Genomic DNA, 15,984 nt, shown 5'->3' with positions numbered 1-15,984 from the left:
TTCTCTACGCTCTTTACACCCTTGACTGCATGGCTAGGCATAGCTCAAACACCATCTATAAATTTGCTGATGATACAGTCTTTGTTGGTAGAATCTCGGATGGAGACAAGAGGGCATACATGAGCGAGATATACCAACTAGTGGAGTGATATTGCAGCAACATGCTTGCACTCAATGTCAGTAAGACGAAAGAGCTGATTGTGGACTTCAGGAAGGGTAAGACGAAGGAACACATACCAATCCTCATAGAGGGATCAGAAGTGGAGAGAGTGAACAGTTTTAAGTTCCTGGGTGTCAAGATCTCTGAGGACCTAACCTGGTCCCAACATATCGATGCAGCTATAAAAAGGCAAAACAGTGACTATACTTCATGAGGAGTTTGAAGAGATTTGGTATGTCAACAAATACACTCAAAAACTTCTATAGATCTACCGTGGAGAACATCCTGACAGGCTGCATCACTGTCTGGTATGGGGGGGCGGGGGTGGAGGGCTACTGGTCAGGACCAGAAGAATCTGCAGACGGTTGTATGCTTAGTTGGCTGCATCTTGGGTACTCGCCTACAAAGTACCCAGGACTTCTTCAGGGAGCGGTGTCTCAGAAAGGCAGCACCCATTATTAAGGACATCCAGCACCCAGGGCATGCCCTTTTCTCACTGTTACCATAAGGTAGGAGATACAGAAGCCTGAAGGCACACACTCAGCCATTCAGGAACAGCTTCTTCCCCTCTGCCATCTGATTCCTAAATGAACATTGAACCCATGAACACTACCTCTCCTTTTTAATATATATTATTTCTGTTTTTGCGTGATTTTAATTTATTCAATATACATATACTGTAATAGATTTATTTATTTATTATTTTTTTCCTTTATGTTGTCATGTATTGCATTCTACTGCTGCTGCTAAGTTAACAAATTTCATGACTCATGTTGGTGATAATAAACCTGATTCTGATTCTGATATAAAGACCTGGTGAGACTGCATCAAGAATACAGTGTGCTGGTTTGTGTTTCCTGACCTCAGTAACGATAAGCTTGAGACTGAGTGTAGTGAAACGTTGACAGTTCAATTTCTAGGATTAAAGGGAGGAAGCACAAGATTAAGCAGACTGTGCCTTGTTAGTCTTATGTTTGGCACATTGCAACTTATGTTAGTTACATTGCAACTTACTACAATGATTGCAAGATTGCACTGGAGCTTCGTAACCCTGTTACAAGTTGCTCTCTACAGATCAACTCATTATTTCTATTATAATTATTCTGCATTTTAAAATCTAATTTCTTTGTCTCTAAAAGTACCTGGACTGTATTTTCAATGCAACTGTTGCACATTTTTGTTTTTACCTTGTTCTAGCTCAATGCACTTTGTCATGATCTGATCTGTATGCAAGACAAGTCTTCACTCAGTACATGTGGCAACAATAGTCCAATTCCAATATCAGCTGGTACTCTGAATTTAATGCTGTTCCTGTTTCTGCATGGTTCCTCTAATTCATTAAAGTGTCATCTTCATTCTGAACTGTTCATAGACATTACTGTCCAATTAACAGTGCCCATCAGCTTCCTATGCATTGGTCATTCATTTCTAAACTGCCCGTGCTGTTGTTCGTAATTCACACAATATCAAAGCAACCATATTAGCACGTTCGCTTCCTTCTACTAACCATCCCTCCTGCTTACAACACACACAAAATGCTGGAGGAACTCAGCAGGCCAGGCAGTATCTATGGAAAAGAGTACTGTCAACGTTTCAGGCCAAAACCCTTCAGCAGGACTAGAGATGAGGAGTAGATTTAAAAGGAGATTTAAATTTACTCCTCATTTTTTTTTTCTCCAGTCCTGCTGAGAGGTCTTGGCCCGAAATGTCGCCAATTCCCTTTGCTGAGTTCCTCCAGCATTTTTTGTATGTTGCTTGGATTTCCAGCACCTTCAGATTGTCTCTTGTAAACCATCTTAAAAGTTTCTTCCCCTCCCCTCCAGGCAGTTAATCTGATCGACCATTCTGGTTAGACACCACTCCCACCCCCCTATCTAATACCTCAGTCACTTCACTGCACTGTAAACACTTTAAACCATCTTTTATTAATCAAGATATAAGTAGGTGAGTGTAAAGGAGAATTAAATAATTGTCACTCTGAATCTAATGCAGCACATCAAATAAAGAATATAATAATAAAGATAGCGCAATAAATGTAAATTTATAAGATAGCCTCTGTACATTGATTGTATATACATAAGGTCGTGTTAGGTGGAGGAGCGTCTAACAGGGTATGATAAAATAATGTTATTAGGGCTGTGGGTAGGCAGATCAGTGGTTGGAGGTGATCATCAGCCTTACTGCTAAGAGAAGGTAACTGCTTTTGAGTCTGGTCATCCTGGTGGGGATGGCATATAGCCTCCTCTCAGATGGAATGGGACAGTCCATGAGCAGGATGGGTGGGATCTCTTATGATGTTACTGGCCATTTTCTGACACCTTTCTGTATATACATCCTTGATGGTGGGTAGGCTGGTGATGTATGGGCAGTATTGACTACCCGTTATAGGGCATTCCTGTCTGCCATAGTACAGTTTCCATACCATGCAGTTATGTGGTACGTTAGGATGCTCTCAACTGTGCATCTGTAGAAGGACCTGAGTATTGATGTGCATAGTCCAGCTCTCCTCAACCACTTCAGAAGGTAGAGGTGATGGTGAGCTTTCCTGATTATATAGAATGTGTTCTGGGACCAAGAGATCTTGTGCGAGATCTGCGCTCCCGGGAATTTGCAACTGCTCGCAGTTTCCACTGCTGTGCCACCAATGTATAGAGGGATGTGAGAGTTGTAAGTTCTCCTAAAGTCAATAGCCATTTATTTTGTCTTGCTGAGATCGATGAAGAGGTTATTTTCCTGGCTCCAGGCCTCAAGTTCTTCTACCTCCTCTTTGTACACCATCTCATCGTTATTGATGATGAGCTCCACTACTGTTATGTCATCAGTAAACTTGACAACGTGGTTACTCAGGCATCTGACTGTGAAGTACAGTGTGAGCAGAGTGTAGAACAATAGGCTCAGCACGCAGCCTTATTCTGAGCTAATTGTCTTGTTTTCTAGGTTTGCTATTTAAATAACTATTTGAAATACTATTTATTTTGTTAATATATGCTGGTATTTATATGTTTATGTATATGTTATTCCATATCTGTACTTCTAACGCTTTTATCAAAGTTATATTAGTAGCTTTATTGAGGCAGCGAGAAGCATAGACAAAGTCCATAGGCAGAAGGCTGGCTTCCCTGATGCTGTCATTGCTGGAGTTAGAATGTAGTTTATAAATAGTTGTAATGGTAATTGTACCATAGTTGTAATGGTAATAGTTCTTTACTACTACAGAACTAGATGATGTTTGTAGCTAGTGGATCAGTGCAGGACTCGTTGTTTGAGATAAGCAGATAGATGATCTGGAGGAAAGTATTGTTGGGCTGATTAGTAAGTCTGTAGATGATGCAAAAGTTGTCAGAATTGTGGATAGTGAAGAAGGTTGTCAAAGAATTAAGGAAGATTTAGACCACATGGAAATGTGGGCAGAGGAATGACAGATAGAGTTCAATCTAGAGTTGTGAGGTGCTGTCCTTTGGACATTCAACATTAAGAGGAAAGTTTACTGTAAGTGGTAGCACTAATGTACTGAGGGATCTGGGCATACGTGTGCATAGCTCCCGTCAGCAGAAAAACATGTACATTTTGGAAACACAAAGGCGTAGGGTGGTAAAAGTTGCACACAAAATACTTACTTTATTGATGAGGTGCTGAATATGGCAGTTAGGAAGTCACGTTGCAGCTATATATATCTTTAGTTAAGCCAAATTAGGAGTATTGTGTGCAGCTCTGGGCAATGTATTACATGAAGGATGCAGAAGCTTTGCAGAAGAGGTTCATCAGGATATTGCCTGGATTTGAGAGTATTAGCCTTAGACAAGAGGTTGCGCAAACTTTGGATTGTCTAATCTTGAGTATCAGAAGCTGAGGAGTGATCCAATTGAAGTATCCAGAGTCATTTTTTTAATCAGGTAGAATTGTCAAATACTAGAGGGATTAGCTTTAAGACCATAAAATATAAGAGAAGGATTATGCCATTTGGCTCATCAAGACTGTTCTGCCATTTCATCATGAAATTTTTCTCAGCTGCTATCTCCTGCCTTCACCCTATATCTCTTCATGTCCTGACCAATCAAGAATCTATCAATGTGTGCCTTAAACATACATGAAGAGTTGGGCTCCACAGCTGCTTGTATGCAAGAATTCCACAGATTCACCATCCCCTGGCTAAAGAAATTACTCCTTATCTCTGTAGAGAAAAGGATGCGCCTCTATTCTGAGGCTGGTGACCCTCCACCATAGGAAACAGTCTCTCCACATCCATTCTATCGAGGCCTTTTCACCATTCAATAGGTTTCAATGAGGTCACCCCTCATTCTTCTGAGTTCTAGTGAATACAGGGCCGGAGCCATCAGACGCTCTTCATATGACAAGCCATTATTCTTGGAATCATTTTTGAGAACCTCCTTTGAACCCTCGGAATCATCTCCAGTTTCGGCACATCCTTTCCAAGATAAGGATAAGTAGATAAACCTGCTTACAATACTCTGTGAGGCCTTACCAGTCTCAACATTATATCCTTGCTTTTATATTCTAGCCCTCTTGAAATGAATGCTAGCATTGCATTTGCCTTCCTCGCCACAGATTCAACCTGCAAGTTAACCTTTAGGAAATCCTCCGCTCTGACTCCCAAGTCCCTTTGCACCTCTGATTTTTGAAATTTCTCTCTATTTATTCCTTCTACCGAAGTGTATGACCAAACACTTCCAAACTCTGTATTCCATCTGCCATTTCTTTCCCATTCTCCTAATCAGCTTAAATCCTTCTGTAGCCTTTCTACTTCCTCAAAACTACCTCCCCCTTTTACACTAAGGAAAGAAGGAGACATTTTAAAGGAGATTTATATGATAATTTTTTAATGCAAATGTGGCAAATCCCTGTAATACGCTTACCGGGGAAATGATGGAAGTAGATCTGCAGCAACATTTAAAAATTATTTTAGACAGACACATGAATAGGAAAGGAATTGAGGGATATACTGCACATGCAGACAAAGGTGCATTTTTAAGTAGCAGCAAGTCAGCACAGACATTCTGTGTTGACGGGCCTGTACTTATGCTGTTCTGTTGTGTGTTCCCTATCCTATTTATTAGTGTATTCTAATTAGCTGCCCTATTGCTAAGGTTCCTGTCTTTATGATAATTAGGATGCCCTGCTTGGTGAGATACTAAGTTTTCCACCTGGGTCTAGATCGGTCATCCCAAGTCCATTGAGGACCCTTAACTACATATGTATCTGCTCCAAAGGTATCATAAACTAAGTTAAACTGAGTATTTTGGGGAAGGCAGACGAGCTGAGGGCATGGATTGACATGTGGAATTATGACATTATAGCCATTAGTGAAATGTGGCTACAGGAGGGGCAGGAATGCTAGCTTAATGTTCCAGGGTTCCGATGTTTCAGCCATGATAGAGGCAGAGGGATGAAGGGTGGTGGGAGTGGCATTGCTAGTCAGGGAAAATGTTACAGCAGTGCTCAGGCACAACAGATTAGAGGGCTTATCAACTGAGGCCATATTGGTGGAGCTGAGAAACAGGAAGGGTATGACCACATTAATGGGGTTGTATTATAGACCACCCAATAGTCAGCGAGAATTGGAGGAGCAAATCTGCAGAGAGATAGCAGACAACTGCAGGAAACATAAAGTTGTGATAGTAGGGGATTTTAAATTTCCACATATTGCTTTGGACTCCCATACTGTTAAAGGTCAAGGTGGGTTAGAGTTTGTAAAACGTGTTCAGGAAAGTTTTCTAAATCTATATATAGATGTACTAACTAGAGAGGATGCAATATTAGATCTGCTATTAGGAAACAAGTTAGGACAAGTGACGAAAGTGTGTATGGGGAAACCTTTGGGTCCAGTGATCATAACACCATTAGTTTTAACTTGGTCATGGATAAAGATAGATCTGGTCCTTGGGTTGAGGTACTAAACAGGAAAAAGGCCAAATCTGAAGAAATGAGAAAGGATCTAAAAAGCGTGGATTGGGACAGGTTGTTCTCTGGCAAGGATGTTGTTAGTAAGTGGGATGCCTTCGAAGGAGAAATACTGAGAGTGCAGAGTTTGCAGAGCCTGTCAAGATTAAAGGCAAAGTGAATAAGAATAAGGAACCTTGGTTTTCAAGGGACAATGCAAATCTGATAAAGAAGAAGGAGATGTATGACAGGTACAGGCAACAAAGAGCAAATAAGGTGCTTGAGGAGTATAAAAAGTGCAAAAAAATACTTCAGAAAGAAATCAGGAGGGCTAAAAAAAGACATAAGGTTGCTTTGGCTGTCAAGGTGAAGGATAATCCAAAGAGCTTCTACAGGTATGTTAAGAGCAAAAGGATAGTAAGGGATAAAATTAGTCATCTTGAAGATCAGGGTGGTCAGCTACGTATGGAACCAAAAGAAATGGGGGAGATCATAAATGGGGTTTTGCATCTGTATTTACTAATGAAACTGGCATGGAGTCTATGGAAATAAGGCAAACAAGTAGTGAGGTCATGGAACCTATACAGATTAAAGAGGAGGAGGTGCTTGCTATCTTCAGGCAAATCAGAGTAAATAAATCCCCAGGACCTGACAGAGTTATTCCCTTGGACCTTGATGAGACTAGTGTTGAAATTGCACTTATATTTAAAATGTCGGTATCCATGGGTGAGGTGTTGGAGGATTGGAGGATAGCTCATGTTGTTCTCTTGCTTAAAAAGGCTCTAAAAGTAATTTGGGAAATTATAGGCCAGTAAGTTTGATGTCAGTAGTAGGTAAATCATTGGAGGGAGTACTAAGAGATAGGATCTACAATTATTTGGATAGACAGGGACTTATTAGGGAGAGTCAACACAGCTTTGTGCATGGTAGGTCATGTTTAACAGATCTATTAGAGTTTTTCGAGGAGGTTACAATGGAAGTGGATGAAGGGAAGGCAGTGGAAGGCATGGACTTCAGTAAGGCCTTTGACAAGGTCCCGCTTGGGAGGTTAGTTAGGAAGATTCAGTTGCTAGGTATACATGGTGAGGTAATAAATTGGGTTAGACATTGGCTCAGTGGGAGAAGCCAGAGAGTGGTAGTGGAGGATTGCTTCTCTGAGTGGAGGCCTGTGACTAGTGGTGTGGCACAGGGATCAGTGCTGGGTCCATTATTATTTGTCATCTATATCAATGATCTAGATGATAATGTGGTAAATTGAATCAGCAAATTTGCCGATGATACAAAGATTGGAGGTGTAGTGGACAGTGAGGAAGGTTTTCAAAGCTTGCAGAGGGATTTGGACCAGCTGGAAAAATGGGCTGAAAAATAGCCGATGGAGTTTAATGCAGACAAAAGTGAGATATTGCACTTTGGAAGGAAAAACCAAGTTAGAACATACAAGGTAAATGGTAGGACACCGAGGAGTGCAGTAGAACAGAGGGATCTGGGAATACAGATACATAATTCACTAAAAGTGGCATCAAAGGTAGATAGGGTCGTAAAGAGAGATTTTGGCACATTGGCCTTTATAAATCAAAGTATTGAGTATAAGAGTTGGAATGTTATGGTGAGGTGGTATAAGACATTGATGAGGCCAAATTTGGAGTATTGTATGCAGTCTTGGTCACCTAATTACAGGAAGGATATTAATAAGGTTAATAGAGTGCAGAGAAGGTTTACAAGGTTTATGCTGGAACTTGAGAAACTGAGTTACAGAAAAGGTTGAATAGGTTAGGACTTTATTCCCTGGAGCGTAGAAGAATGAGGGGAGATTTGATAGAGGTATATAAAATTATGATGGGTGTAGATAGAGTGAATGCTAGCAGGCTTTTTCCACTGAGGCTAGAGGAGAAAAAAACCAGAGGACATGGGTTAATGGTGAAGTTTAAAGGGAACATTAGGGGGAGCTTCTTCACACAGAGAGTGGTGGGATTATGGAATGAGCTGTCAGATGAAGTGGTGAATGCAGGCTCACTTTTAACATTTAAGAGAAACTTGGACAGGTATATGGATGAGAGGGGTATGGAGGGATATGGTCCAGGTGCAGGTCAGTGGGACTAGGCAGAAAAATGGTTTGGCACAGCCAAGAAGGGCCAAAAGGCCTGTTTCTGTGCTGTAATGTTCTATGGTTCTAAGTCTAGCCATTCAAAAGCAAGGCCTTTGTCCAAATCAAGTGGAAAAATCTAAAAATTATCTAAAAATTTGTCTTTTTCACTCAAAAAAATGCTTCCATCATGGTCTATTTAATTTTGCTCTTCAAATATACTTCTTGAATCTAACCCTTTGACATGTTGACCAATGTGGTTCATCTGGACAATAATTGTGCAGCAACTAATATACCTGTTTGCTGTGTGGTTGGAACAGAAATGTGAGTGTGGCTCAGGTAATGTATAAAATCTGCAAACCACAACACAGTTCAGAAGAACAATTCAGTCACAGCATGACAGAAACCTAAAAATACATTGAATCATAGAGTTCTTATGCCGCATGTGGCTTGTAATTTATCCCATTGAATTAAATGTCTGGTGACCATGTATCAGTGCAGAAAAAAATTAACAAGAAGAAAATAAAAGTATTTAAAGATAGTATATAAACAACAGAATGGTTCAATCTTCATGAAGCATATAAATCATAATCTATGTTACGTCTTTTACAAATCAATATTGTGTGTGTGGCATTTGTCGGTCTCGAGAGACCATGGATCTGTGCCTGGAGTTTCCAGGGCGCAGGCCTGGGCAGGGTTGTACGGGAGACCGGCAGTTGCCCAAGCTTCAGGCCTTCCCCTCTCCACGCCGCCGATGTTGTCCAAGGGAAGGGCACTAGGACCCATGTAGCTTGATGACACCGGTGTCATCGCAGAGCAATGTGTTGTTAAGTGCCTTGCTCAAGGACACAAACACGCTGCCTCAGCTGAGGCTCGAACCAGTGACCTTCAGGTTACTAGTCTGATGCCTTGCCCACTAGGCCACGCGCCAACATAAATCAATATAAAAACCAAAATAAATTAGGCTGATTGGAAAAGGGGATAATGTTAACTACTAAAGGCTGACGATAAAGTAACGTGATAAGATTGTGAAGTGCACAGAATGGAATTATTTTCACAAATGACAGTATTACAAGTACTGAAGTTTATCAACAGTTTTGCAGAGAATAAGCACAGCTTCTTCAAATATCTTTTATTATTTGTTACTCAGTCATAAACCCCAACCTTGTTCAGACTACTGATGGCTAGTTGTCTATCTATTTTCTGGTAATAATGACGACAGATATGAAAAGCCATGGTGTAAGTGCACATGAGAAAGAACCATAACATTTTGGTTACAAAAGACGGGCTGTCTGAAAAATCCCCCAGCATGACTGTCATGTTAAAGGTCACCGAATGATTCATGATGGTAAAAGCAATGTGGAGTACTTAGTTAAACACCTGTAATCTACATTTCAGTATTAGTACTAAGATCTCTATACTCAAAAGGACCACCATCAGGACATAAACACAAGAAAGTTTGCAGATGCTGGAAATCCAAAGGAACTCAGCAGGTTAGGTAGCATTTATGGAAATGAATAAACAGTCAACATTTAGGGCCAACATCCTTCTTCTGGACTGGAAAGGAAGGGGGAAGAAACCAGAATAAGAAGGTGAGGAGAGGGGAAAGAGGATAGCTAGAAAGTACTAGGGGAAGCTAGGTGGGTAGGAAAGAGAAAGGGCTGGAGAGGAAGATAGGAGAGGAGATTGGACCATAAGAGAAAAGGAAGGAAGAGGGGTTCCAGTGGGAGGTAATCAGCAGGTGAGACGAGGTAAGAGGCTACAGTGGGGAACAGAAGAAGAGGGAATGGGGAGGACTTAGTTTACTGGAAGGAGAAATTGATATTAATACCATCATGTTGGAGGCTACCCAGACAGAATATAAGGTGTTGCTCTTCCAACCTGAGGATGGCCTCTTCTTGGCACAAGAGGAGGCCATAGACCATGTCAGAAAGGGAATGGGTATTAGAATAAAAATGTTTGGCCACTGGAAAGGTCCACTTGTGGTGAGTGGAACAGAGTTGTTTGATGAAGTGGTCCCCTAATTTTCAATGGGTTTCATCAAAGGAGGCCACATTGGGAGCAATGAACACAATAAACAGCCTTGAGAGATGAGTGTTGCCTCACCTGGGAGGACTGAATGGAGGTGAGGGAGGAGATAAATGGGCAGTGTAGCACTTAGGCTGCTTGTAGGAGTAAGTATCAGGAGGGAGAGTATTGAGGTGGGATAAGGTGGAGGTGGGGTCAAGATATGTTTGGTGGTAGGATCCCTTTGGAGATGGCGGAAGTTGTGAAGGATGATGTGTTGGATGCGGAGGCTCGTGGGGTGGTAGGGAAGGACAAGAGGAACTGTATCATTGTTAAGGCGGTGGGAAGATGGGTTGAGAGCATATGTTCAGGAAATGGAGGAGATTAGGGTGAGGGCAGCATCAATGGTTGAGGAAAGGGAAGCCCTGTTCTTTGAAGAAGGAGGACATCTCTGATGTCCTGGAATGGAAAGCTGCATCCTGGGAACAGATGAATCCTGAGAAGGAATTGAGAAAGGGAGTAACATTTTTACAGGAGACAGGGAGGTAAGAGCTATAGTGTAGATAACTTGGGAATTAGCAAGTTTATAAAAGATGTCTGTCAACAGATTGTGTTCAGAGATGGAGACAGATTGAGAAAGTGCTGCTGCTATTCATCAGGTGAATTCTGGATTATAAATGAACATCTACAAGAGGCACAGAGTGAATTAAAGACAATTTTTCCATAGAAGGTGTGGGAATTAAACACAGATGGGACAGGTTAGGTCCCATCTTTCTGGGACTACCCTTCCCCCCATGCAGGCTCAAATTCAGAAAAGAATTGTTTCTGGTATACACTCAATGGCCATTTTATTAGGTAAATAATAAAGTTTGTTACTGCAAGTATTTAATCAGCCAATCATGTGGCAGCAACTCAATGGATAAAAAAACATAGACATGGTCAAGAGGTTCAGTTGATTTTCAGACCAAACGTTGGAATGGGGAAGAAATGTGGTCTTTGATTATGGAATGATTGGTGATACCAGACAAAATAGTTTGGGTATCTCAGCAACTGCAGCATAAGACCATGCTGAATTCCTCTCCTTTACCTAATAAAGTGGCCACTGAGAGTCTATTTTGGGAATGTTGTGTAAAAATAGATGTTGAGAAAACACTTCAAAAGTGGGGCAAAGAGTAAATAACTTAATTTCAAAAATATTAAAAATTCAAACAGATTTTTAAAAATTACACTTAAAAATAAAATTAAAGGACAACTATTATTTTTGATGGTGAAGCATATATATAAATACTAACAAAAGTACATAGAAGTTTTTTGCTGAGGCATTAAAGATGGTGTATGTTAGTTAAAAAGAAGTACAAATTATAGTGTGCTGTATAGTAACACTGTAATCGAGGTGTCATTTAGTGGTTGGTTTCAATGTCACATTGAAATATCACACTTGATGTTATTTCCTGAATATGTTTTTATTCTATTACTGTGTAATTTCTCTGATTCAAAACATTTCAGAAAGATAATTGAGACTTTGATTCAAAATTCAGATATATACCAAGTTAGTTTTCTATAACATAAAAATTGCCTATTCAAAATGTTGGAGGAACTTAGTAGGCCAGGAAGCATCTACGTAAAAAAGTACAGTCGAAGTTTCGGGCCGAGAACCTTCAACAGGACTCAGTCTAAAATGTCGACTATACTTTTTCCATAGATGCTGCCTTGCCTGCTGAGTTCCTCCAGCATTTTGTGTGTGTTGTTTGGATTTCCAACATTTGTACATTTGTTTGTAAATATTGCCTATTGCCTTATAAATTAAGACTCACGTGAATTGAATTTAAGTGAATTTCAAGGTTTTGGTTTGATCTCCTGCTACAGGGAGAGAGATAGAAAGAATGAAAAAGAATGATAGATAGCGAGCAACACACACAAAATGCTGGAGGAACTCAGCAGGCAGAGAGCAACTATGGAAAAGAGTATAGTCGACTTTTCGGGCCAAAACCCTTTGGCAGGACTGGAGAAAAAGGCTGGAATAGATTTGAAAGATGGGGGGAGGAGAGAGAGAAACACCAGGTGATAGGTGAAACCTGGAGGGGGAGGGATGAAGCAAAGCACTAGGAAGTTGATTGATGAAAGAGACAGAAGGCCATGGAAGAAAGAAGAAAGGGTGGGGGTGGGGGGAGGAGCACCTGCAGGAGGCAATGGATGGGCAAGGAGATAACATGAGAGAGGGACAATGCGATGGGAAATGGTGAAGGGGAGGGGGTGGAGGCATTACTGGACGTTTGAGAAATCGATGGTCATGCATCAGGTCGGAGGCTACCCAAACAGAATATAAGGTGTTGTTCCTCCAACCTAAGTGTGGCTTTATCCCGACAGTGGATGAGGCCACGGAGGGACATATCAGAATGGGAAGTGGATGGTAGATAGTGAGATACATTTGAATGGTAACCTCTGTGTGATACCAAAAGTCAATTTCAGTTCTAAAATTATTATAAACTCTCAATTGCTCCTATGCTTGTAGTTATACAATTGGTTTTATTTCATTAGTAATATTAATCATTGGTGTTCCTTGGAGATTTGAAAATAATCTCATGATTTTAGGAAAATCTAAATTAGTCAGAATTAGGATGGTACTTTTCGTATCAGACAGCAAGGCAGGCTCCTGAAAGGTTTGATGCTAGATGTGAAAAAGTCATGAGTAAAATCTAAATCATTGTCAAGCTACCATGACATTACACTGGAATTTGAATTTAGAAACAGGATTTATAATAGTTAATTTTTATGTCTTGGTTAATCAATAGGATAGCTAAAACATTGTATTTCTAATTATCACTAAAGAGGGTGTAGTGAGAGTTGAATAAACTGCATTTGCACTTAGTTATGTTTTCTGACGTCTATTTCTCTGGCAGTGTGAAAGATTGTTTTTATTTGTTGCTTGATTTATTTTAACTCTTGTTACAATTGAGATAGTAAATAAATACAAATTCTGGTTTTGTTATTTTGTTGGTGTAACTTTAAAGCCCACAGTGTAGATTTGTGTGGGATTGATTAGCCATGTTGAACATCATCAATGCAGCTGGCCTTGGGCAAGGAGCAGTAAATCCTCCTCCCAGTGCATAGCAAATTCCCTACACTCACTCCGATAGATGATACAATCCAAACATAGAGGAAGACTTTATTGGTAAGTAGTTGTATTATGGCTCAATGTGGACATTGCATTTGCCAAGAGGATCTGACTCTCTGATCAATGGGATGTTCCTGGTCACACACACACCGACGGACATCAAGTCCTGTTGGAAGATAATCATCTTGATGAAAAATGCCCTTTAGTCTGCCCATTACGTTGGTCTGCCAGCACAGAGAGATGTTTGTAGTCAGAATGCTGCCAACTGGCATATTCTAGGCTGTAGGGGAACGTGCAGATGGACGCACTGAAGCTTTGTGCAGCCACTGAAATGTTGACATCAAGGAACTTGAAAATACTGATTCTCTCCATTTCTGATCCCTGTATGAGGATGTGTTCATATTCCCTCATCTTACACTTCCTGAAGTCCACAATCAGCTTATATATAATATATATAACAATCACAGCACGGAAACAGGCCATCTCGGCCCTTCTAGTCCGTGCCGAACTCTTAATCTCACCTAGTCCCACCTACCTGCACTCAGCCCATAACCCTCCACTCCTTTCCTGTCCATATACCTATCCAATTTTACCTTAAATGACACAACTGATCTGGCCTCTACTACTTCTACAGGAAGCTCAGGAAGCTCCTTGGTATTACTGTCGTTGAGTGCAATGTTGTTGTTGCAACACCACTCAAGTAGCTGGTATATCTCGCTCCTGTACACCCTCTCATCTCCACCTGAGATTTTACCAAATTGGTCATATCATCAGCAAATTTATAGATGGTATTTGAGCTATACCTAGCCACATAGTCATGGGTATAGAGGGAGTAGAGCAGTGGGCTAAGCACCCGGAAGTCTCCAGTGTTGATCGTCAACAATTCGCACAGATTATGGTCTTCTGGTTAGGAAGTTGAAGATCCAATTGCACAGGGAGATACAAAGGCCCAGGGTCTGTAACTTATCAATCAAGACAGTGGGAGCAAAGGTGTTAAACGCTGAGCTATAGTCAACGAACGGGAACCTGGCATAGGAGCTGGCAGATTTCCTTCAGCATTTTGTGTCTGTTGCTCTATCACTTTGAAAGTGGAGATGTAGCATCAGTGACTTGTAGGAGCACATATTGGTTTGATGACACAATGAATGTAATGGTTGTATTATCTTTATCGTTTGTTTCATAAATAAAATTTAGATTTGAAAATTTAAAAGACATCTTTTAAATCTCACCTTATCTCCTTGCCAGCCAATCATCTTCCTCTGGTGCTCCTCCCCTCTTTTCTTTCTTCCATGGCCTTCTGACCTCTCCTATTAGATTCCCCCTTCTCCAGCCCTGTATCTCTTTCACCAATCAACTTTCCAGCCCTTTACTTCACCTTTCCTCTGCTGGTCTCACCTATCACCTTAAGTTTCTACTTCCCTTCCCCCCACCTTTTAAATCCACTTGTCATCTCTTTTTCTCCTGTCCTGCTGAAGTGTCTCAGCCCAAAACATCAACCATACTATTTTCCACAGATGCTGCCTGGCCTGCGGAGTTCCTCCAGCATTTTGTGTGTGTTGCTTGGATTTCCAGCATCTGCAGATTTTCTCTTCTTTGTGATTGGACCACCATAGTAATGTAGTTTCCCCTGGCAGGGGAACCCATTCTAGGACTGTCCTTGGATTTTCCAAGATTGTTTGCTTTACCATAATAGTTGTCCGGAAGTTATTTTCTCTGCACTTCCAGGCCAAGGTTCCTCTAGCATTTTGTAAATGTTACATAGGTACATTGGGTCAGTGCTTAAGATACCATGTTTAATACTATCCAGCATTTGAAGGTCACTGCTCCAGATATGAGCCTAAATCCTACCATGACATTGAGAAATCTAATTTAAAGTAAAAATACCTGTTTTTGTTTTAGTAAGCCAGACTCAGAAATGATAAGTATGGTACTACTTAATTGTTGCAGACATCCATCTGGTTCATAACATTTTGTTAGGGATGGGGAACTATTAACCTTAGCTAGTTAAGTCCACATTTGGTTCCACACTTAACTCCTCAGCTCAGAGGCAATTAGGAATAGACACATTGCCAGCAACATCCATATTCCATGACTGAATAAGTAAAACAAAAAATCATTGGCACATTGGAGTTGTTATTTTCATTCTCTGTTCTTTCTATCACAATTTAAAGATCCTTCTGTTAAGGACAGAGGGGCTTGAGACATAGGGTCTTAGAAAAGTACAGCACAGAAACAGGCCCTTCAGCCCATCTAGTCCATGCTGAACCATTTAAACTGCTTACTCGCATCGATGTGCACTGGGACCATAATCCTTCATACCCCAGCCATCCATGTACCATTCCAAACTTCTCTAAAAAGTTGAAATCAAGCTCACATGTACCACTTGTGCTGGCAGCTCTGTCCACACTCTCACAACACTCTTAGTGAAGTTTTCCTCATGTTGCCCTTAAACTTTTCACCTTTCACCCTTAACCCATGACTGGTTGTAATCTTACCCAACCTCAGTGCAAAAAGCCTGCTTGCATTTAACCTATCTCTACCCCTCATAATTTTGTATATCTCTATCAAATTTCCTCTCAAGAAGGTGATTGAAAAGCAAGTGCTACTTAAACAGGGTTTTCACACCATTGTATGACATTGATCAACGGCTGACAGAGTTCCAAGTTTCCTCTTCAGCCCATAAAACAGCTTATAGGCACTCATGAACAATGACGATGGAAA

The sequence above is a fragment of the Hemitrygon akajei genome, chromosome 22 (genome assembly GCF_048418815.1).
Source record: "Hemitrygon akajei chromosome 22, sHemAka1.3, whole genome shotgun sequence".
NCBI classification, from domain to species: domain Eukaryota; kingdom Metazoa; phylum Chordata; class Chondrichthyes; order Myliobatiformes; family Dasyatidae; genus Hemitrygon; species Hemitrygon akajei.
Note: the sequence above shows the minus strand (reverse complement) of the source record.